The following is a 25,917-nucleotide window of genomic DNA, read 5'->3' on the forward strand; positions in this document are numbered from 1 at the left end:
CGGGCTAGGAGCCATGATGACGTAGTTATGACGTCACGGGTATATAAATTAATCTTTCGTATCAAAGTCATTTTATTGCTGGCGGGTAAATGCTTAATCTTTATCCGGATGGTTAAAGGATTTTATTGTGTTTTGAATCATGGTTGTGGCTGTAATTTTTTCATTACTACTACATTCTTACAAATAATTTTTTCTTTCTTTCTGTATTTCATCGTAGATTGAAAATCGAAAAGATTGTCATTTACATTTTCGATAAGTTGGAAAATATTTTTTTGCATTCATTTTATTTAATAATGTTATATTTGCCATTTGTATTAGAGACCATTTTATATTCTACTATTGTAATTTGCTTGGAAAATATTTTTTGTACAGTCAGCATATCAACCTACCTCAATCTGTCAAATATCTTCAATACATTTTCAACCTTATCACCATAGTGGCAAATTGTCAAATTCGATTAGTTTGACCTGCTGGCGTACCCTACAGTTTTCCTACATATGTAAATACAGAACACGTAGAAATAGTTTGGAAGACTAGAATTAACTCTTGCCGTGCAAAACGGTTCCTAAATTGCGGTTAGGTACTTGTTGCATAAACTAGTCAGGTGTAACTTGAATACGTGTACGTACTACCTAAGTATATGTATAGAATAGTTAACTAACGAAATATATGAATAGGATACATACGATACGACAGTTTCATTTTCAAATTTATTTGTTGATATTTGTTGATTTGGCAATAAACATCGGTACACTGCATGGTAGGTACTTAATAGATTAATCCCATCAATGATATTATGTGAGACAGCGAATTATTGCGTTTCAATTGCTGGACAGAGAATAGATTTAGGTGCCTAATTGCAAAAATTGCTTTTCTGCTGTCAAAAGTACCTACCTACCCACTATCAATTTCCCAACCATTAACCCACAAAAAAGGATATTTAATACGAAAGCCCCACATTAAAAGTTTGGCGCTAAGTGTTAGATAATATTCTCAAAGTCCCAACAGCTCATGAATTGTGCACAATATGGCTGAAACTCTCGTTGATAACGACCATGGAGAACAAAATGAGAAGGAAAAGACAGAGGTGCCATAACGGAAAATCTCCTAAGAAAGTAGTGCGCCAAAATGCGGGTGAGCGGAGGACGAGGAACGTTACTGTTTACGCCCTTGTACGCCTTCTTTAGACCCGACCATTTTTTGAAATACCAAAAATCGTTGACAGATGTCTCAAAGAACCCGAATGCCTCGATACTTCACTCGTAACTGATCTTTTTAGTCATGCTCACCGTACGAGTTTCACGAGTTTGACCTACAAAAAGGCGCCTGCTTACATTATGGCACCTCCGATCATCTTTCCTTCTCTGTGATCACGCCCAACCGTCGGTCCTCGTTAAATGTGCAAACGGGCGACCGAGTTTTGTCATTACCTCCTCAACCACATTTTGACCAAGTTTTAGAATGAGGCTTCTCTCGGTTAGAGCTTTTTTTTGAAAAAAGTTAATGATGGTGGATTTCGCTTTGTTTGGAAGCGGGTGTTTTAGGGTTATTACTTTATTTGCTGTGTTTCAATTTCTGAGCCTATTGGCTGTGTGCAAAGCGAGTAGCGGCGGACAATAACGATCGCAGCGCACAACACGGCAGAAATTGGAAACAAATGCGGATGTTTCAAAACCGGTTTTTATCATTATATTCATTTTACAGTAAAACTATTGAATAAATTGCACTTAAATAATGTCAACAACACTATTTTAATCTTTGGTTTTAATTATATTCGCAAAGAAAATTATAATGTTTACATGGTTATTATTTGACAGCTTCCGCAAATGTTGTAAACGCTACGCGTCGCCACCGTCGCGCACATAGCCAATAGAGGTGTTTCAATTTTAATTAGCAAATGCTCTTGGTTTTTTTTCTGACAAGACAACTTGCAATCGGTTTATGGTATCGTATTTTTGGATAACATGATAATTCATACCTATATTTTTAATATTAGTTTAGTGTTTTAAATTTTTCGATTTACTCTCAGAGGTTTTCAATCAACTTAAATACAGTACCGAACACCAAGCAACTGTCAACAACACATACACAAGATATTACACTCCGGAACATTCGAGAATAACGTATCCGATTGTGCACAGTTCACTTGTTCCCAATCCGCATCTCTTAACCCTTCCGCGCCGTGGCATCGAACAAAGACATCAAATACCTGCTTGCTTCACGCCTTCAAGATAAACATCGAAACTTCTCAAACGGTCTCTTTGTTGGCTCACTTCAAATCTCTTAATCTGGACCTGAGTCTTGCTTACCTTATTACTTTGACAAGTGCAAATACCCTTCGGTTAGGCGTATATTGATGTGAAAGGGTTGCCTCGGCTGTCGGAGGGTTATTGGTGAATGTTCTTTGTAGAAGGATAGGATAGGTGATCATATGAATGGCTTTAGTTTCGTGCGCTTGGGTCTGACCGCTATTAACCGCACTGCTGCAGATATTTAGACGTTTACCAATACCATGTTCTATGTTAATACTGGAAGTGACCTATTTCTATAGAGCCATTGGCAACAGAAGCGAGGACTCAATAACCCAAGCGAAAAAGGCAAGGCATACTCAAAAAACATAGGTATTTACACGACAGGTATAAAACCTTTTTGAAGTCAGCGTCTTAAATAGCAGTCGTTATAAAAGTCACGTACTCCAATAACTTGTAAGGGTGAAAAATAAAAAGGTAACTTAGCATAGACAAGTTGCTTACTCATCGCGCTCGCTTGTGATAAGCTAAGCAAAGTTCGTGTAACGGAACGCGCGAGCATATTTTTATTCTTGCAGACTTTAAACATAAAATATTATTATATTCTTACTTTACAATTTTAGAACATATTTTTGAGAAAGTTAAGTAAGCTTTTTAAAGTCACGTTCATGTTATATATGGCTTCATAAGTGAATGAGAGATGTTTCAACCGAGTTCTGCCTGAGGGAACTGCTTTAGACAAGCAAAAATCCTTTACTGCTTGAATTTCCACAATATAGTCGTACCTTTATTTACTTTCTCCAATTTTACATCTTCTATCCACAGTTTTAATGTAGGACCTACGCATAAATATGTTATTTGAACATGATGAGTCTATTAGTTACAAACTGCTCCAACAACGCGACGTGAAACAATACGGTTTTCCAAAAGTACATTTACCAAATGCTAACACCTCAACTGCATTTAAGCTTAGACCGAAAACCTCTACATAAAAAAAAAATATCGCGCGTACTTTAATTAACAACACGAAACTAATACCCAAGTCCTCTGAGATGGGAGATTCGTTAGATTTCTTTTGTTCTACGCCCTTGAGAGCGACTTACACAGCGATATTGTGGCCGTGACTCCAATATTAAGTCGAAATTTCTCCAGAATATAAGAGTAATACAATAACAACAATTTTACGCGTCTTTTGGGAATGTTGTACAGTCAACTGCAAGTCAGTGGTAACAGTCTTATAGGAATATCGTACTTATTACTATTGAGGTAAGGTGCATGACAGTTACCACTGATGTGCAGTCTACTGTACTTGTCTCGGAGTAAAAGAGCGGGTGAAATAATGGGTGTTTAATAAACTTTGATGGCTTGTGAACTTGGCTTCAATAGCACGCAACTGTCTAGTCGCGCGTCTTTGAAAGATAGTGTAATGGCCTTATAAGAACTTACTAGGGTAATGACATTGGGTCAGTATTGTTCTTTTTATACCATCCATACTAATGTTAAAGAGCCGAAGAGTTTGCTTTTTGAACGCGCTAACCTCAGGAACTACTGCGACGATTTAAAAAATATTTCAGTATTATTTTTTTAATGAAAAATATAGGCTTCTTTAGCTATAAAATAAAGCTGAAGAGTTTGTATTCTCGAATGAGCTAATCTCAGCAGAAATCATAATTACATTTTCAGAATATAAACATAATAAATAAATCACATTATTTATAAGCATTTTCTCTATCGATACTTAATCACAATCCTTCAAATATCACCCAAAGTCAATTAATTTTCTCATCTAACTGTCCACGATCACGGCGGGCGGCTCGGCTGATCACTTTCCAAACCCCTGGGGCTTGTTATTCCTGTTTAATGAAAAGACAATTAGTTTTCAACTGTTTTAGAGCTCGCGGCTATCATCCTGTTAGCAAGTAAACATAGTATTTTAGTTCGTAACTGAGAAACGAAGCCTTTAGCTGGAATGACTGTATATTTATATACATAGTTATTTCTCGCCGTGTAACATGTTACATTACATGTTTTACTGTCAGTACCTTTACTTTTACTGGTGAAATGTGTGAAAAGTGTCAATAAAAACAGACTTTAAAATGACTTTATTGTATAATATATCTAAAACCTTCTCCCAAGTCCGAAAAATGCTATGCTGAAAACCACATCAAAATAGATTGAGCTAAACGTGAGATAGCGGTTATCTCACATATGTACATAAGTTAATAGCTACAGGTGAAATTCTCATATACTTACACAGGTAAATATCTACAGGTGAAACTGAGAACCTTTTTTTGTAGTCGTTTAATGTGCTAAATCTTACCACTGTTCCTGAGATTGACGACATTCAACCGAACAAACATACATAGATCAATACACGCAATTCCCTTTTTTACAATCCTGAAAAAATAAGAAAAATACATAACCTTTGTGCCATAATAACGATATGATTAAACATAAACAGTTGTTCCATACAAAATATATTAAAAATAAGGCAGCAGCTATCTATTTTCGAGATACCTACTTCCTCCGCTTAGATGGAATGACGTCATATTATTGATTTTGTGCTGAAATAGTATCTATGACAACGAGTAAACAAAGCCGCGATGTCGCTTCGTTCCATACTTTAATGTTTTATGTGACGTCAGTGGACTTTGTACTGTAGAATGAACTTAGGGTATAACCTTCTGCTATTCAGAAGAATTTCATGGGGAAGGTTAGGATCATCAATGAATGATTTAAAGACCTCAACTTGGCCTCTGACTTAGATTTATAACCGCGCTATTCTCTTCGCTAGCTTCGACGGCTATTGTTATGTAGTAAATTTTATACATTATTTCATCAACATTTAAGGTCACATTGAAGGCCATCTTTGTCATCAGGTGCGAAGATAGCCTTTTCTTTTTAATGCCTATTCAACCTTATAATTATAACTCTTCACGAATATGCCACTGTTGAAGTAAATGTACTTTAACTACAATTTAGTAACCTAAACGTTAGGGAAAATCATATGACAAATTCACGGAATCTTTTGACAACAAAACTGACTTTCATTACAATATTAAAACGGTGCTAAATATTAAAAGCAAACAAAAATATTCTCGGTGGAGTTAACTTATGATAATTTAACGAAGCAATATGAAAATTAAACCATCTTAACTTGTATTCATAAAAAATATTTGCCAACGGAATCTAGGCCATGCTCTCTGGGCCACTGCTGGAAGTGTCTGCGCATTTAAAATTAAAATCGTGAACTCTGACCTGCACTTGTCTGAGTTGCATGCTCCGCAAAATAACTAGCTTTCTGAATGTATTTTTCTTTAAAATACACTGGTTTTTTATTAGGTACCTACTATAATTTTATTTATTCGATTTTTACATGTTAGGTTAGGTTATAATTGTTGATATACTTGATATCAACAATTCGTCTTCATACTTATGATTTCTTTGATTAACCAGAAAAAAAGAACTTTGATGGTTGATTCCCAAAATTAGGCATTAAAAGGGATAGTTAGACCGTATCAGACTTCACCCTTTTCAGAAAATAATTCAAAGAATAACACTCGTAATATCGTCAGACAGAAAATTATGGAAGAAGATTGCAGTTTTGAGCAACTTAGTCTTTGCATTTCCAATGAAACAACAAAATACCACTCTCTCTTATCTAGTTAATATTTTTTATTAGCTGATTAAACACGCATAATACGCTAATATAAATACCTCTATATGTATTAGCCTCAGAGTCACGACCCTCGAAATTCGATCAAATATTTAGCAAATACAATAGCAAACTTGTGGATGTACGTAATTCAATTTACTGCAGACTGTTTGACTGTTCAAATGAGTTATTTGATTAGCGATAATTTGATTATAACGTTTAATGAAGAATATATATATTTGTATACCTATGTAGTACGTAGTTAGGTGTAGTAGGAACGACTATTATGATAAATTGGTAGGAACTCGATTGCCATGGGAAACTATTGGATTTTGTGTAGTAGTTAAAAATTTAGAATAAAATGAAAGACAATGTTTTCGCTTCATAGGTAGGGAAAGATTTAGCTGCATCATCTTATGGTTGATAAATGTTCCTGTGTCACTGCATTTTCGGCAAGTTTTGTTTAGAAAAGAGTTACACCTTATGGCCTAAAGGCCTGAAAATAAATGTCGATAGTCTGAAAGTAAATGAGAGGTGTAATCATCTATTCGTTATAACAATGGTCGTTTTCGTTTAATCTTACTCTTCAAAAAAGAACATTCAAACTCGACTGTAGTGTTCTGTTTTCTTAATTTAATATAAAATTTTACTGTAACCGAAAATAAGAATCTTCGTGAAAAATTATACGTCATCACATTAATTTGATATTAATGATGATTTAATAGCTCCATATAATTTTGAAATCCAGCCAATGATTATGCAGCTCACTGTAGGTAGGTAGGTATATGTATATGTATTAATATAATATTGTGGTCTCAGTAAATAGATTAACTGTGCCAATGAAATAGATGGGACAGTTAATGACGTGATTAGCGCCTAATTTATACTTGACACCCTAATAGACTATTAAGTAGGTGACGCATCTGGTATTGTACATGTCTGTGGATTAAGGATTAGTTGGTCTATATAGATGTCATAATACACTCAGCGGCACGGAATTTGGCCCAAACAAACACAAGTAGATATCAGCCCAGATAGCTGTTGTAAATTCTAATTTCATATGACATATTGTCAGTCCTTTCGTAATTGTTAATTAAAATACAGAAAAATGTGTGTCTGTTTAACTTTTGTAACACTAGAAACAGATTCCGTTGTTGGAACACAAAACAGAAAGTTAAGTTGAAATTCAGATGGAAATTACCGAAGTACTAAGCACGTTCCAAAAAAAAAATTATGATTATGATCGTTTTTTGTTTCTCTTTTTTTCACAATTTGATCCGAAAATTACCCTTACTGCAGCTCAAGTTGCTCAAGTAGTGTTGCTAAGACGTCAAGGGCGGAAGCAACGGAAGATGGCTGAAACTTTAAGTGCACCGCGTACAAGTTAAAGATATGCATAGAAAATGTATGACCAGACTGGCCGTTACACAAAAAGACCAGAAAGTGGGGGTATAAGGTGTTCGTCGGCGCACGACGACCGATTTTTCGTATGTGCAATAATGAAAAATCGGTTTCTCACTGCGTTAGAGATACGCCAGCCTTTGCAAACGGCAAGAGAAGTCAACGTCCGAAAGTGCACAATAAGAAGAAGGATGGAGGAACGGGATCTGCGTGTTCGAAGACCAACTCGAGGCCCGGAACTTCTCCCGCACTATCGCATAGCCAGACTTAGGTTTGCAAGAGAACATGCAAATTAGACGTATGACCAATGGAGTAAAATTTTATGGACCGATGAATGCGGAGTCGTCTTAAGAGCTCCAGACGGCCGTGAATGCGAATGGAGAAACCGCGGAGAATGGTTTCTTCCCACCACTACCGAGCAAACAGTCGGTTTTCATTGTGGGTCCATCTTGGTTTGGCGAGGCATAAGTTCAGAAGCCCGTACTGAATTATTGGTTGTCGAAAGTCGTCTGACAACAGTGCGGTATATTGAAGAGATCCTTCAAAATCATGTTTTAGCCTGTCAGGGATTCATAGGAAGTGAAGAATTTCGTATAATGCAGGACAATGCTCGACCTCACGCAGCTCTTTGCGTAACCGATTACTTGTTCGAGGTCGGCATTCAAAAATTGGACTGGCCTGCAAGAAACCCAGCTATGAATCCTGTAGAACATGTCTGGAACATGCTTAAAAGACAGGTCCAAGCAAGTCGTAACCCACCACGGACTCTTAGTGAACTGAAAACTGCGCTGGTAGCTGCCTGAGAGGAGATCTCTCAGGTGGAGATAAAAAACATCATCCAGAGCATGCCAGATCGTATGCAGGCAGTCATCAGATCAAGAGGAAGAAGCACCCATTATTAAAATTCGGTAACTTTCTGTTTTGATAAAATGTTGAATTAAAAAGTTTATAGTGATTATTGCGGTAAAGGACTCTGTTTTCTAACTCAATGAAACTTAATGAAAATCCTCACAATTCTGTTGTTTGTTAGTCATTTTCTTTTGGAAAATGAGTAAATTAAACAATTTTAAAATAAAAGTTCAGATTTTTCATTTAAATAATGGTTATAAGGCCCATATGTGCTTGGGCCAGATTCCGTGCCGCTGAGTGTATATTATGTAGATATGCATAACTAGGAGCGAAGGTCTATGAATGTTATATACCAGTTCATTGATATACCTATAAAGCATTTTTGTATATCAATGCACCAGTTCAATTAAAACAAAACTTAGAATAACATCGTTATCTACTTTCATCGAATAATTTAAAAAAAGCTGTAGGTGTATTTTACAGTTAATAATTAACTTTATGTGCCAATAACGCCAAAAACTGCTACTTTTTAGGGTTCCGTAGCCAAAATGGCAAAAACGGAACCCTTATAGTTTCGTCATGTCCGTCTGTCCGTCTGTCCGTCTGTCACAGCCGATTTACTCGGAAACTATAAGTACTACAGTGATGAAATTTGATGGGAATATGTGTTGTATGAACCGCTACAAAAATATGACACTAAATAGTAAAAAAAAGAATTGGGGGTGGGGCCCCCCATACATGTAACTGAGGGATGAAATTTTTTTTTTCGATGTACATACCCGTGTGGGGTATCAATGGAAAGGTCTTTTAAAATGATATAAAGTTTTCTAAAAAACATTTTTCTTAAAGTGAACGGTTTTTGAGATATCAGCTCTCAAAGTCGTAAAAAGTATGTCCCCCCCCCCTCTATTTTTATAACTACGGGGTATAAAATTCTAAAAAAAATAGAGGTGATGCATGCTAATTAACTCTTTCAACGATTTTTGGTTTGATCAAAGTATCTCTTATAGTTTTTGAGATAGGTTGATTTAACTGTAATTTACGGAACCCTTCGTGCACGAGTCCGACTCGCACTTGGCCGGTTTTATTTAAATTTTATTAATTTCTAATTGTTCATCCGCGTCCTGGGAACTACATCGCGTACCTGTATAAAAGCCTTCCTCGATAAATCGGCTTTCTAACAAAGAATTTATGAAATCGAGCCGGTTGTTACTAACTTACAAACTAATAGATAAATTCTTTAGCTACATAATATCAGTACAGACTAGACTATTCTCAGATCTAATACCATATCGTCATTAACCACGCAGAAGAAAAAAATCCCCTTACAGATCCGTCACAGATAACCTACATTTACAAAGCAAAAAGGATTTAATCAAGCATACGTCTACCACATTAGCAGCCACGTAAAAACGCGCTTTGATAAGCCACAAAGGGGAAAGTCTTAATTAGATTTCACGTCAAAGCATTACAGAGGGCGTTCCTTTTTACATTGAAAAAAAAAAATCTTTTAATTTTTTCAGCCAGTGTTGGTTTCCATGCCTTAGAAATGCTTTTTACCGTGAAGTAATATTTTATAGAGTTCAGTAGGTTTAGTATCGAAATTACCGTTTGGAAAGTAGCCTTATTAAAATACACTTTTTTAAATAGGTATAATTCAATTACTATAATAATGCTGCTACCTATTAAACTTAGGAGCCATATTTAAAGAAGAATATTAGGTATATATAGACAGTTTAAGGTCCATAAAATCAGTACAAAAATATATGAAAAATTGTATTCAGTGAATTTGTACGTAAAACCTAACCGATTTACAGTGAAATCGTTTGTTAAAACATAAAAATAAAATGCCTTTACAGGATGTTTTTGAAAACTCGAAATCATACTTTAAACATTTCAACATTCCGAAACATGTTCGAAATATTTTGCTCTCTGATTCTCCGTAAAAACTGTCAATTGTTTTATTTTATTCAAATTAAAACGCCAATCAAAAATCAATAACCCATTCACAAGTTTATAATTGCCCAATAAAAATATGTAACGCCAGAAATTCTTGCAAGAATTCATTGCAAGACAGATGACGAGACAAGAATTCTTGCTGACGTTAATGGGAGCACAATGACAAATGTTCGGCGCTCACCCTTTAATTTCCTCTCGGCGGAACTTCACTTTGTAACGCGAAATTTTATGAGTTAACTGGGGTTAATTAGAGCTAACCCTTCGCGAGTATTTGATGTTTTCAGTGGTTTTCGATCGTTATTTTCTGTAATGTATTTTGTTTTATTTGGTTCTGTTGATTTGAATTTGTTTTGTAGTAAATCAATCTCAATTTAAGTCTGCAGGATTGAGTGTTAATTATATAATTAAATAAAATAAAAATTGTAAATAAATAAAACATTATAAATAGGTAAAATAATTATGCTTCCACTAGTGTTAAATAAATACTCTTGTTAATATTTTAGCTCTTTTCGCGCAAAAATGTTCGTTCCATTCCATTTTATTGATTCAATTGAGTGCAATTAACATAAAAATACGAAAGCTATTTTTAATTTAACTGTTTATCTGTCAGTAGAGGAATGTTTTGTATTTTCCTTATTAAGTTAACTTTGGAATTCAGTGCAATAAAGCCTTTTTAAAGCCACTGTTATTTATTTTTCTTTACTTTACCTACTCGTTTTTAGGGTTCCGTACCCAAAGGGTAAAACGGGCCCCTATTGTTTTCGTTCCTCTGTCCGTCCGTCCGTCCGTCCGTCTGTCACCAGGCTGTATCTCATGAACCGTGATAGTTAGACAGAGATACGCAACCCTTCGTGCGTGCGTCCGACTCGCACTTGGCAGGTTTTTAATATTGAAATGAGAAATAAAATATATCTTGAATGCTACCTTACAGTACTGGACAATACGGTACTCCGTATATTTATTGAAGCACAGAATAACGGATAGCCGGTACTTATGCGAGTACTAAGTTGCATCCAGGGCAATAAGTTTAAGCTCAGCTTGAAGGAATTAATTAATGTGAAACCGATACCATTTGCATTTGTACCGTTTTGCTACTGCAATGCTAATTAGGACAATGCATATAACTATGTGTATTGTTTGTCGGTTTATATAGATTATATTATCATTTATACGTTTATGTATAAGTGTATTTAGAGAACCGTACAAAGGTCCGTTTATCTAAAAGTAAAATAAAACCTTAGAATCGTGAGACAACTTTTCTACACAGTGTCAACAAAAGACCCTTGTATGAATTGGCTAAACGTATCGGTAAAGCTCGTCGGTATCACTTTAACAGGTATATCAATCAATGTAAAAGTTATCTCCCATTTCGATAACCTGGTTAACCTTTAAAAGATTTAGTAAACTCTTCATTAGTTTCCGAACAAAGAGAATCACAATGAAAAACTATATTTGCATGAAAATCAGCCGATATTGAGGCTGACCATTACAACGTTACTGTTTGCTGATTACTGCGCGCCGAATATCGGCAAATAAACACAATTGATTGTTCGGCTTTCGTGTTTGTGTTCGTTGTGTTTGCTCAAAGTATTTGGGTTGCGTTTTTGCTGGATGTATTGTTACTATGGGAAGGTAAATAGGCGTGTCACATTACTATGTAACTGGCATTTGTATTTAAAAAGGTCATGAGAGGATTTTTTATGCAGCAAGAACAAAAATGTAGGTTTTCTACCTATGAAAAATAAACCAGAATTCATTTCACTTACAAACATAACGTTCAGCTTAAATAAATCCAGTTTGAATCTCGAGCATGAATAAACATCGTCCTCTCACATTTCGTCATATTTGTAAGAGCAAAATCATAGTGATTTATTAAGTCTCTTGAAACGCCTCAGAAATAATAAATGTTCGCTCTGCTCGCAGTAAATGAGAGGTAACTTGGCTTGAATTGTTCATGACTTCAAGGGCGTTTGTTACGCGACGGTGTGAGATGCAGCCATGCGGGCTTTCACTTGCAAAATATGAAAACCCTCTTGTTCAACTGTGCTGATTTAATTACTGGTAACAAGAGCTCGTTTTGCGAAAGAACATTTTTTGCTTGTCGGAATTTTAAATTTAATTTTTGCTGGTGACAGAAGCTGCGAACGTAGGTACTGTGTATGACGATACTGCGAAAATTGGTTTACTGTTCTGAATATGATTTTATTTTGGTGGGTATGTAGTATTTTGGTATAGTCAGCGTAAATTGTAAAATCTTTTTTGGTTGGTAAAACCTCCTCCAATGTGCAGGTAATCTATTCACCTGCACATTGGAGGAGGTTTTCCAGAAACTCAGTGTGCCGTGGACATCTAAGGGTATCGTCATCGGAAACAAAAGGCTGACCAATCTGCGGTTTGCTGACGATATAGTTCTTTTTGCGTCTACATCAGCAGAGCTCCAAGACATGCTCCAAGATCTGAGCAGGGCAAGCCGAGAGGTTGGACTTCAAATGAACATGAGCAAGACACACACAATGACCAACAGCACGAAACGTAGGGTCGAGGTAGATGGGCAAGCTCTACACTATGTCGACGAGTACATCTACTTGGGCCAGTTAGTTTCTTTCGACAACAGGCAGGAAAAGGAGATCGATCGCCGCATAGAGAACGCCTGGAAAAGCTACTGGTCCATGAAGCAGTACATGAAAGGGGACCTTCCCCTTTCACTCAAGCGAAAATTAGTCGACATGTGTATCTTGCCCGTCCTAACCTACGGTGCACAAACTTGGTCTCTCACGGAGTGTCAGAAGTCCAAACTCAAGGTTTGCCAGAGAGCAATGGAGCGTAGCCTTTTAGGCATTAAACGGACGGATCGCATCCGGAATACCGTTATACGTTCCAGAACAGGAGTCGCTGATGTGGGCCGAAAGGCGGCAACACTGAAATGGAACTGGGCCGGACACGTCAGCCGTATGCATCAGGAAAGATGGGCCACTATTGTCACCCAGTGGACACCCCAAGATGGACACCGCAGGCGGGGTAGACCCCGGAAGAGATGGCGTGACGAACTGGACGCCTACTGTCGAGACTGGTGGACTCGATCGAAGGATCGAGAAGTGTGGAAGCGGGATGGGGAGGCCTTTGCCCAGCAGTGGGACATTATAGGCTAGTAATAATAAATAATAATAATAATAATAAATAATTAATCAGAATTTCAAAAACATATGAAAGGGTTACCTGTTTGAATAACCTTGTAGCTATTGTGGACTCCACTATTGAATTGGTTAAACTGTAATGATAGTGTGTATGTTTGTAAATAAATAAATAAAATCTCTGTTGTTATCAAAGCAGTTTAATTTACCTACAGGGTTTTCAGACTGCGTAAGTAACACCAACATTCTTTGTTTAATGTAGATATATCTAAGTACATAGTTTCCAGACTGCGTAAAACCTGCATTTTTTTCACAAAACTATGCACTGAGATAAACTTACAACAGTTTTCGCTAAACCAAAAATGTATTCAACCGTTCCATCAAGTAATGGAGCAAGTTTTATTTGCTAAAAACGTTCGCGCTATATTTTTGTACACGTATTAGACGAACCAACGGACATTGTTTGTATTTAATCTAGCTAAAATATATTCCGTATTCAGATTTATGCCTCCATTCTTTTATAAACGAACAATGTTTTATCGGAGGCTTTGTGTAATGTTAGTTTGAGTTTTTAACAATTTCGTTTCGGCTTTTATAGTCAAGACCCTGTTTGTACGGCGTATGGAAATTGTTTTTGTATTGTTATCAGGTAAACTAAAGTATGAAACATTATTTGTAGAGTAAACTTGTAAATAACAGGACTGTATCTAACTCTATAGGACCTTACTTTGCTTTCAAAATAAAATAGGGTAAAAAAGTACCAGTTCAACAGCTCTTTTTTTTAAATTGGGTAAGTAATTCCCGAGTAGTTCAATAACAATAAGAAAAACAGTATTGTTGACCTACAGTGAAGATCATATCTTGTATTAAAACATCTCAAACAAAATTTAAATATAACACGTAAATACCTACCAATGTTTGTTAGAAGCTTCTAAAACAAAACAAAATAAACGGATCCTTCAGCTCAAGCATCACTTCAAAATCAATTCCGACAGCATACAAAGTAAACAAATACGTTGTAACTGATATCTACTCATACCCTCCCACACACGTTTTTATCTCTCACATCGTAGGTACCCATTGTCTCCCTTTTTACGATCGCAACACTCTGCTAATTGGCGTTGAAAATAATTTATACTTCGACAAGGCAATTAAAATTGTATCAGATCACTAATTACAGGGGATTTTGATTTCTTAGCTTCAATACACGTATGCAAAGGGTGATCAATTTATATAATCCGTTTTGTTTCAGTATACGTATCTAGCAACATTATCTGTATTCTTAAGAGCAGTCCATAATATGATCCCGTAGAGAAATACAGTAGTGTTATTTGACCCCAGATAGTGACCCCAACATAGTTGAGAAAGGTTAGGCAGATGATGTATGTCTAGCCTACTTCTAGACTTTTCATTGGAAAATCTTCTACAGTGAGACGATCCTTTCGCACATATATATTCTGCCTTTACCCTCACCCATCATGGAAATAGACATCAGTAGACATGAAACCGCCTTCCCACTCGTCGAAATCCCGTAACAATAAATCCAACCGCATACAAAGCCAATATAGTAGTTTGTACATAAAACAAGAGGAGCTGAGTGCCCCAGTGTTGCCTCGTCGGGGCAATAACGAGTTCATTGAACTGGAAGCATTGACGGACGGCGCCTCTCAGTTTGGCCTGATAACCCAACGATTTCTATTACCCTCTCTGCCGTCAACCAGTAATAATGAAATGGGCTCGAGGATTTTATTATTTAAATTGTAGTAGGAAAACAATTTGTTTTTCCTGTAAAGATCTGAGGATCTTATTTAGTGATATTGTCTGTTGTGATTTGAAGTTCTGGTCTTCGAGATATTGGGAGTTTGTAGAAACAGAGATAAATAAACAAGTCAAAGTCGTCACTCTAAAATTATACTGTTTTAATTTCTTCTATATGTCGAGTAAATTTATTTATAAAAATTTTATGAATAAAATATTAATCTTTTATTTCTTCTCTTTTCAGGGTAAGCGCCAACTCCAATCAAATAGAATAGTGAGTCCACAAAGAAACAAACAACGTAAGTGCGTATACATATTGACGACTCCATAGCATCTTCATTTAGTACAATTTTGCAGTTTTTTTTTGCAGACACTAAATAAAATAAGTTAATGTTATGTCGCCAATTTAGAAATAAAATTAAAAAAACGAATTTGCTAAATTCGAATAGGCCTAATGCCTCGCTACGTTGACACTTTAGATGAAAATGGGAAACGAAATTATTTTGTAGCATTTTTGCGGTGGAAAATAATCAGATTACCCTTTTCGCAATGGGTGCAGCGGGAGGAACTATCACTAACTGAAACCCACCATTTTCCTTCTTAAGCCCCTTGTATACCAAGGATACTAACTCTTTTGAACAATCCCATAGCTCCTACACTTTTAGTACCTTAACTTCAACTAAAAACTGCTAAAACGAAACCAACAAGACCTTAACTTGAAATTCATCCCATTTTAAAGCGACGTCAGGTAGTATTATCTCTCGTTTTTATCATTCAGCGTCATGTAAGGCACTTTGTTACTGCACTATTACCGACTAGGGGTGTGCCAAGTGCTTAGTTTTATGTAGAATCGATGGCCGGTCATAAAACGAGGTACACGGAGCGAAGCGACCTGTCCAGGTGACAGCTAGGGGTGAGTGAGTAATATTGGTAGCATGGAAAAGAGGATGCGTTTTTGTCTCGTCAATAAAATTAACTAAAAAAAAGATTAATTTGTCCTGAAAAGAAAGGATGCTAGATATGAAAGCATAGGAAAACTAAATAATGAAGTTATTTCATTAGTTAGTCATATACCGACACAAAAAGAGTATCACTACGCATTATGCACAGTCGAACCCCGCGTCTGTCTTATGTCCAAAATTAAGTCAAAAACGAACGGAACGGATTTAATAGATTTGTATATCCATTAGGTACACGTTTTTATATCACAGCGGCATAGTCGGGGTGGGCCACTATAGTTAACTAAAAATTCGAACCTTTCATTTTATTTTAATAGGTTTGTTTGGTTTTTATTATGTCTTGTAGACAATTTTATTAAAGTTCTGGCGTGCCACCCCTACCGTTGTGTGGACGGTCGCCGTGCCCATTTACAACGAAGTGAGGATTCTTTGTTGTCAATAACTACGTTGGACGAAATTGAAAAATAAAAAAAGCGAAAAGTCGCTTCCCTACAAAATCCATTACTTGCCACCACGTTCACTGGGAACTCCTTTATTTATTTATTATTAGGGATCCGTACTAAAAGGGTAAAGCGGGACCCTTATTACTAATAGACTTCGCTGTCTGTCTGATTGTGTCTCAAGAACCTTGATAAATAAACTGTTTTTCACAGATGATGTATTTCTTTATTTATAATTATTAGAGTTCCGTACCGTAGGGTAAAATAAGACCCTTTACCAAGACTTCGATGTCCGTCTGTTTGTGTCTCAAAAACCGTGATAGTTAGACAGTTAAAATGTTCACAGAGGACGTATATTGCCAAAAATAACTTCGAAAACATTTACTGAAAACTAGAATAAAATAAATATTTTAAGAGATTCCTAAATAGTAAACGTGTCTTTTTTTTCAAATTTTATGGAGACGGAACCGTTCCTGCGTATTTTTATTTTTATTTAGTTTTTGTTCTATAGAAATTACTCCGTCAGTTTCATAAGAGAGGGAAGTATACTATATTAATTGAATCTCTTGTTAGAATGAAGAATCGAGTTTAATCTTAGACTGTTGTTACAGAAGCTTTGTTAGATTCCCTTTGAATAGAATCTGTGGTGAAGGATCAAAGTGTTTAGATTCAATAAACCGTTAATAAGTGCGTTATTTAAATAATCTGGATGGTATAGTGTACGATATTACCAGCAACTGTCTTATTTAAAGTATTGAAACGAATACAGATTTAATTAGTAAATAACGGTTCCTTATTTATTGAAACTTATATCATTGTTGTGAGTCTATAGTTCAAACTATATCGGTAAAATACTTTTAACTAAGCTTGTATCTAGTAAACTTAATCACAAGTTCCAATCCTTTAGATTAAAAGGAGAGGTTCTCACAAAGAGCCAAATTTCAAATTATCACAATAAATTGAAAATCAAGATTAAAATCTAAATCACCTAATTCTCAACTACAAACCACATGAAAAACCTCAAACACACATACAAAAAATTAACATTTCTCTCCACCGTACCATTTAGTACGAACGTAGATACTTATTGTTCCCTTTCGAAGCCGTTGAGTGTAGTCTGCGGACTAATTCCCCCCGAGCCAGCCGGTCGGAACAAACGATTGGGTAATTGGGACGAACCGCTGTAAAACTTGCTGTTATGTATGGGGGACTTGGGGGAGTTTTAGCGGAGGAGGGGGAATTAAGTGTTAAGGTGATATTTATTAATCAGTTTTATTTTGCCTGATTATGAATTATTTGGCTAAGAGGTATTTAACTCAATATTTTTGTTGTATTTTGAATTTGATATAGTATTTAGTGTGTGTCTAGTGTTGTGTCAACAGATGTTTTTTGTTTCTTTCTTTCCCCTACAAAAAGGAAGGCCATTGGCGTTTTTATTGGTTACATTTTTGCGTTTAGTATTTGGCATAATAATATTCAGTAGAAACAGTCAAAGGTTATACCAGAACGTGAAACCAAGTAAAACCACTGCAAAAATGTAGTTCAAAAATATTATTCAAACGTTCTAAACCACCTCAACTTCCAGAGGTTTTCAAAAAATTTCAAAATCGATCTTGAACGCAACGTGCAAACTATTTGAATAGATGACACGCGCTCGCTACGATCTGCTACGCCAGGCATGTGCTACGCGGAATTGCTACGCGGTGTGCTACGAGAGGCATTTGCTACGAGCAATATTATGTTATGCAAGTTTGTAGGCGTTAACTGTGCCAGTTTTGAATAGAGGTGTGGTTTTGAGGAGTATTGAGAATAGAGATTTTGTCATAATAAAAGATAATGGCAACCTAATAAAAAAAACACATTTTAAACAAAACATTGACCCTTCCTATCTATTGAAATTAACAAACTATAGCACTAAAACAAGCACAAATAGATTATAGTGCCATACATCCTTTTGGATGACAAGAACCAAGAATTACAAAAGACACTTACTATGTGTATACGTATGTATAAAAATATCTAGTTCATGTACTGTTTAAATTAAATTTACTGTTGTTTACACCCGAACTACTGAAGCGATTTAGATCAAAAAGTTTAGAGCTTGAGAAATGGCATATAATGAAGAATCCTTTTTATCCAGCTGCAAGAAGTACTTCCATAAACTCAGGCGAAACCGCCACCACAGCTAGTATCTACAAAAAAACACATAGTAACAGCAATAGTGGGATAGCAAGAAGATATTCATCACTAACCCTTCACCGCTGACAAGTGATAGCGCGCTATCCATCACCGTCGCGCTAATGTAGCTTTCGTAAAACGTATTAGTAGATACGTACTTTAATGTAATGGATATGAGTTTCTAATGTTACGTTTTTCTGTTTGTACATTTTAGTTTTGTTTGGGATTTATCATATTTGGTCGATCATAACTCATAACATTAAGCAACACTTGACGTGCAATGTACCTGCGTGGATCGGTGACCTACGAACTACTATCGGTAAATAAGGAAGCTCTCCAAGTTATGAAAGGCACGATATAATGGTCGGACTCAGCTGTCATTTCGACGTCTTTGACAGTCCTTGCAGTAAGTCAGAAGCCTGAATCTGTCAAAAAGCCTTACAAAGGGATGCCTAGGTAACTGAATTGAGTAGATCAGACAGGCAGTCGCTCCCTTTTTAAAACAATGATACTCAGTTGCATCCCAGCCAACATATTTGGGGAAAAGGCTAGGCAGATGAACTTCAACCAACTTAATTACAAGTGCGGATACTGAAAGTAACAGGCAAACCCAAAAGGCGGTACCTAGTAGTCAGTTGTCAAGCCATTATATAAGCCTGTTACAAAACTTCGGAGGCTCGGCCGCACTTCTTAAGCTTTCAAGAAAAAGCTTACAAATTATTTTCATTTTTCAGTTTAATTTCCATTCTTAACCCCGATATAAAAAGAGGGGTGTTATAAGTTTGACAGCTCTATTGTTTTATTTGTCTGACTAGTGACTATTGTATCTGTATGTGGTACCAACGCTCTTAAATGGATGAACCGATTTGCTTACGTTTCATCGAAATCGTCTCAGCCGTATTAAAGTTATTAGCTTATTTGTGTAAGCTTAGACTAATTTCATTTTGCATTTAATTCATTAGTTGAATTATTGAGTGTTGAATTCCAAATTATCTGAAAACTGCTGTTTAGTTGCCATTTATTTAAACAGGCCTTACATTATTTAATGCATCAATCAAATTAAAACAAAGAGATTGAACAAAAACAATCTTATTACTTAAAGAACTTTCTCGTAAAACTAGACAAATAAACAACGGAGTATAATCAATTTATTTACATTTTAGAAAATCAAACTTTTCTGAATTTTAATAAGTTTAAAACCGTTGTGAGTTTTGAGTTAGGATACTAAATAAACTTCATTAAATATTAACTTTGATTTTCTTTGATATCGTAATAAAATAGTACCTAACACAGATTTTAATTTTATCAGATTTATTGTAATTTTTAACGCTTTAAATATATTAGGTACTGTTACCCTCTAGCTAGAGTCGTGGTGGCCTAGTGGGTAAAGGACCAACCTCTCAAGTATGAGGGCGCGGGTTCGATCCCAGGTCAGGCAAGTACCAATGCAACTTTTCTAAGTTTGTATGTACTTTCTAAGTATATCTTAGACACCATTGGCTGTGTTTCGGATGGCACGTTAAACTGTAGGTCCCGGCTGTCATTGAACATCCTTGGCAGTCGTTACGGGTAGTCAGAAGCCAGTAAGTCTGACACCAGTCTAACCAAGGGGTATCGGGTTGCCCGGGTAACTGGGTTGAGGAGGTCAGATAGGCAGTCGCTTCTTATAAAGCACTGGTACTCAGCTGAATCTGGTTAGACTGGAAGCCGACCCCAACATAGTTGGGATAAAGGCTCGGAGGATGATGTTACCCTCAAGCTGTTTTTCTCTTGTGGTTCATCTGTTTCCCGCAGAAACTACTAGCCAGTAGCTTCAAAGCCTTTATCGTACAGCGGCCGGCACAATATGTGGTTGACTGTACAATCAATCAAATATATTATTTCCTCTTTATTATATGTAAGTATAGAAATATGTATTAAAAAACTCATATTAAATTAAAGAAAACAAAAGAGCATCAACACATAGACAAATCATATTCCACGTTCATTGGGTCACTAACACTCAGTGACGCAATGTTTGCCACTGCGCTAGACGGCAATACTTTAGCAGTTAATGTTTATTTTTTTATTTTTATTATTTATTTATTATTGCTTACAAGGTACATAATATATTTTAAAAGGTACAAAATGTCCAACAAAACTGTATACAACAGTTTGTCTGTTGGATCAGACTTTTAAAACTATTGAATTAGGTACGTTGGTATTTACTATAGCTATTAAGTTTAAAATTAATTACATGTAGTATTAGTACTATGTTGATAATTTTATTTATTATTTCTAAATATAATATATTTGTAGGTATTATATAATGTTATGTATATAAGTAGTATTAGAAGGTTATAATATTAAGTACGTAAGTATGAAAGTCGAAAATTATATAGTAAAATTATGTAGTATAGATATATCTTAAGTAAGAAAAGTAGTCGGTAGGTGCAGTATTAGTAGTAGTTAGTAGGATATTTAATACAATAAAACGTTAAGGCAGTGTACTAAGTAGGTATTTTTTTAGATTATGCTTAAATTTATTTTTCTTTTTTTCGTCCCTGATGTCGTCTGGTAAGCTGTTGAGTACGTATGGGACACGCTTTTCTAGCGTTCGGTCACCATAAACGTTATTGACTCTGGGTACTACATATTTACCAGACGACATCGTTCGGGTGTTGTATTTGTTAGATACATTTATTAATAATGATGAATTATGCTCCTGATTACCATGGTTATTAGTTGCGAGTAGGTACTTATGTTTAATGCTTACCGGTAATACCTTGCAAAGTTTATATAGTTTATAATAATCTGTTTTATATTTATTTTTAGTTTTTTTATCCACCAAGAGTTTTAGGAACCTTACTTGTATATTTTCTATTTTTTCTATGTAAGATTTGAATGTAAGTCCATAGCAATCAAGAGCATAGTCTATTATAGATTCTACCATACATGAGTACAGTATTTTTAGAGTACTAGTAGGAACTCGATAACTTAGGTGGTAAAATTTACTTAGTATGGTTTTAAGTTTATTGCACAAGAAATCTATATGCTCTTTCCAAGTGAAATGCATTTCCAAGTTTGACCATTGCCAGTACATGACACGAGCATTATGTGCCCGTAACGTTGTGTAGCAAGACATGTGTTTAGTTTTAGTCTTAGGCCGTTTGTGAATGTACTGGATCATTTGTATATTTGTAAGTATGTAGATAGAGTGGGAGAAATATTTGAAGTATTTTGTTTTTACATTATGATCTGCCTGGCTTTTTTGAAACTATGTTTGTGTCTGTTTCTAGTCTAACCAGATGCTGCTAATTATCAGAGTTTTATGTAACCTTTCGGTAGGTTGTCTGCCGTGGTTGTCCGACTTTTTAACATTATACCGATTGTCTAGCATATAAATAACTGTAAGAACACACGACATAAAGTGAAATGAAAGCAAATCAAAAGCTCAAATATTAAACATCGATTACAATTCAAACGGTTTGTTCGATTAAACTGTATGAAAAAACTGCTCTAAAATTCTCCGAATATTTTAGAGTACAAATATCGATGTTGACATTTTACTGATTCTGTTACATGGTTTTTGGACGTAGGTAAAATGCAACTAAAATAAATATTACACATTAAATAAAAAGCTTCGACCATGGACAACCCCAATCTTCCACTGCTGTTTAGTTTAATGTGCCTAAAGCCTTTTCACAGAACTGCCCTGATAAAATATTGAAATAGTTATTGAGTGTGGTTATAATATCTACTATGCACTTAAAGAATAGTAAGTAGTATCAATATTCATAATCGCTCCCAAACCATACCTTATATAATTTTACCTAACCCTTTATAACACCATCTGCCACAACCATTAGACTAGAAACAAATAAACAATCCTAAAATAAGAAACGCAGCTACCCAATAAAAACGAAGCAAGAATAACCACTAAACAAATAAACTCGTGTCAACACAAATAATGTGAGCGAAAACAAAAATATTGACTTAACTTTGTGACCTCAAGACATTACGGAATTTGGTGACGAAAGGTATTTCCTCTGCTATTTCTTAGATTAATTAAATTAATTATATAGCCATGTACTGTGGACTCGTAATTTTATAACAATTTACTAAGAGACTGTTGATATTCGCAATGCTTCTTGCGTTCGTTGCTTTAAGTTATAAGTATGCATATTAAAAAAAAATACATTTTAATAAACATATTTTGTGATTGATTGACATGTATTGTATAAAAAGTCTCTTGTGTTATACGTATGGCATGTCTCATAATTATTATTCCAAAACATGTAAAAACAAAGCAAGCTTCACGTTACACAAAATTAAAATGATTACAAGCTCGTAATTTTATAACCACGGCTACATCAAGACAACCAAAATTAAATGAAAATCTGAGCTGTTACGCGTCTAAAAGCATGAGGCGCCTTAGGGCAGGTTTACACAATTTATGAGGGACGATCGTTACGCCATGCGAGATTGAGTTATAAATAAGGTTCAGACGAAAACACCTGGGTTATTGCCCTGCAGACTGATCGATGTCCCACTCAAGATAAAATGCCCAGAAATAAATTGTATTACGTTATTCTGATTAATGGTGTAGCCTGCGCCTAATACTTTGTCAGCATCTTTGAATAAAGTTTTTCTATTTTTGCTATAATACAGATTTTTTCTTTTGATAGTATGCTGTAGGCGGGTTTTATTTGTAGATTAAGGATTCGATTTTTTAAATTATATTTTTAAAGAGGTTAACGACCACTTCTTAAAATTCTTGTACTAAGTATATTACTTATAAATCGAATAACAGAAAATTGCATAAAGGCTACAAAATAATGTCATGGAACTTAAAAAAATATACCTTTGGTGAACACCTTATATTTAAAGAAATACTTATAAAATTTCAAAAAACCTAACATAAACCGATGCTTTTGTTGAACAAGAAAATTTCGCAAGTTTTCAAGAGCTCAAAATTAATTAGGAAAAAAGCTTGTCTTGAAAAGAAAAGGCTGCTGTAATAATTGTGAAGCCTTTTACAAAAACGAGAGTGTAAGCAAGCGACTGCTCTTTTTACAGATAAAAACATCAGACGCTGGAAATGAGAATAAGTTGGAGCCTTTTAAAGAAAGAGTACCTATAATTTTTTACAAAGTTTTCGAAGTAGGTGTAAAATGTAGAAAATGTGAAATGTAGTAAATGTGTCAAAATGTAGAGATTTATCTTATCAATGTGTCAAATATATTTAGTTTTATATTAAGCTTTATTGAAATTTAAGCCACTTAAAGAGTATAGCATTTCACCCAAACTACAACCACTTACAGAAATATTACTTAGTATGGTGTCTACCACATTTCATCTAAAACATAATAATTTAAAACAATATAATAAAAATGACTAAAACCCTTAATTTTCATCAATAAACATAAAATTAATTATCCCTCTGTAATCAAACGTTAACAACAATATAATTACTTGGGAACATTAGCAAATTTCATTGGAAATCATTTAATGAGAGTTGTACCTACCTACCCAGACACCGCAAACTTTTAGTCGGCCGATAGTTTGTTTGGGCTCATAAATCTGTACGAATATGAATGGCAGTACGCACATTACAAAGATCAGGCTTAAAGAGCTTATTAACCTTGACTAAATTTAGTAGCCTGATTAGGTTTGTCTAATTAGGTTTCTAAATAATTTAGTGAGTCAGTAGCCGTACTTTTTCCTAAATTTCGCAAAACAAAAATGCGATTACATTTGTCTGAATTTAGTAACTGCTTTTAGAGGACTGAATTTAGTCAAGCGTCATAAGCCCTTAAAGCCGGTATCAGACCGACCGAAAACTTTGATTGGAATTAAGATTTCCTTGCAAATACAAATATGTAATTTAAAAAAAATGCCAACTATGGGGTCAACTATCGGCCGACTATTTAGTGTCCAGTGTACTTCTAAAGGTCTCTTATTTCGGAGTAAAAGTGACTTGACAAATGGGACGCGTGATGTGTCGAAGTATCGCAAAATGTACGACTTTACTTATTTCGTCTGACATCGATCTGAGATCTTACCTTAGAGTTTGCGTTCTGATGTAAATTGGTATGTGTCGATTTCGTTTTTGGTAAATAAAATACGAGTAAAAGTATCTACACGTAGCTACAGCATGTACCTACATTTTCTAACGTAAAATTCTACTAAAAAAAATGATTTAAAAATCTTAGTAGTGAACGTACCTGTTTACCTGAGTTGTTACAGTATATTACAGACAAACACACACACAGTTGTAGTACAGAGTATATTTTTTTTAGTATAACTTGCTAACAAATGCTGAGAATAGGCATCAAAATCATGCGTCCTTTATTTTACCCTAAGCTATCTTCATACTAGCGAACATGTAAAGCAGAAAACATTGTATGCGCCTTAAACATCAATTTAACGTCGATCAAAATGCAATAAACTGAAAATTGTACCTGAATTTCGCATCGATATACCTAATGAAGTTTCATCACCATGGCAACGTCAAAATATTCCACATACTCGTACATAAACGACATACGTTAACCATAATGCAATTAGTTATGACACAAAGCCTTTTGCTACATATTCTAACTTATCTATGTTTGTATATCTATGCTAATATTATAAAGAGGAAACAATTTTTCTGTGCTTTTTGTACCTCAAAGGCTCCAAAACTACTGAACCGATTTGAAAAATTCTTTCACAGTTGAAAAGCTCCACTCTTCCTGAGTAATATAAGCTGTATTTTATCCCGATACGGGTAGTAGTTTCTACGAGACGCGGGCAAAACCACGGGAAAACGGCTATCAATCATATTCCAAGTTATCATAAATTATATTATCGAAGTAAAACATTATATTTAAGCATAAATAAAGAAATTATTTTTTATAATAAAAGGTTACAAACTAGGACAAACTCAGGACGTCAAAAGAGGTCAAACGTCTGTGAATTTTTAAACTTGAATTTAAGTCGAGACATCTCTAAATACATCAGGTTAGATAAGACTTGTTGAATGCTAAAAGGTTTTTGTTATTAATTTAAATCAAAATTGATTAAAACGTTATTCAATTTAGCTTAACTCGTTATCTGCCTTCGCATTTATGAGAAATATTAATTATTCAATACCTAGTTATCTCAGAATCTGGAGTAATTTTCGAGTCATAGTAGGTACAGTCAACTTCAGGTCAGTGGTAATAGTTTTATAGGAAAATCGTACTTATTACTATCGAGTTAAGATGCATGACAGTTATCACTGATGTGCAGGTTACTGTATGTTGTGATTGGTTGCCGAACCTTAAGCGAAGTTTGACAATTAAACAGTCGTGATGGTGTGATCCGACAATTTGT

At 35.1% G+C, this 25,917-nt stretch overlaps 1 protein-coding gene across 2 annotated transcripts in view; it reads left to right on the forward strand.

The window, feature by feature from the left end:
* Ptp36e (Protein tyrosine phosphatase 36E) overlaps positions 1 to 25,917 on the forward strand; it is a 160,857-nt gene that overhangs the window by 28,243 nt on the left and 106,697 nt on the right. The gene's annotated exons all lie outside the window — the stretch shown is intronic.

This window comes from Helicoverpa armigera, chromosome 15 (assembly GCF_030705265.1).
Source record: "Helicoverpa armigera isolate CAAS_96S chromosome 15, ASM3070526v1, whole genome shotgun sequence".
In the NCBI taxonomy this organism is placed as follows: Eukaryota; Metazoa; Arthropoda; class Insecta; order Lepidoptera; family Noctuidae; genus Helicoverpa; species Helicoverpa armigera.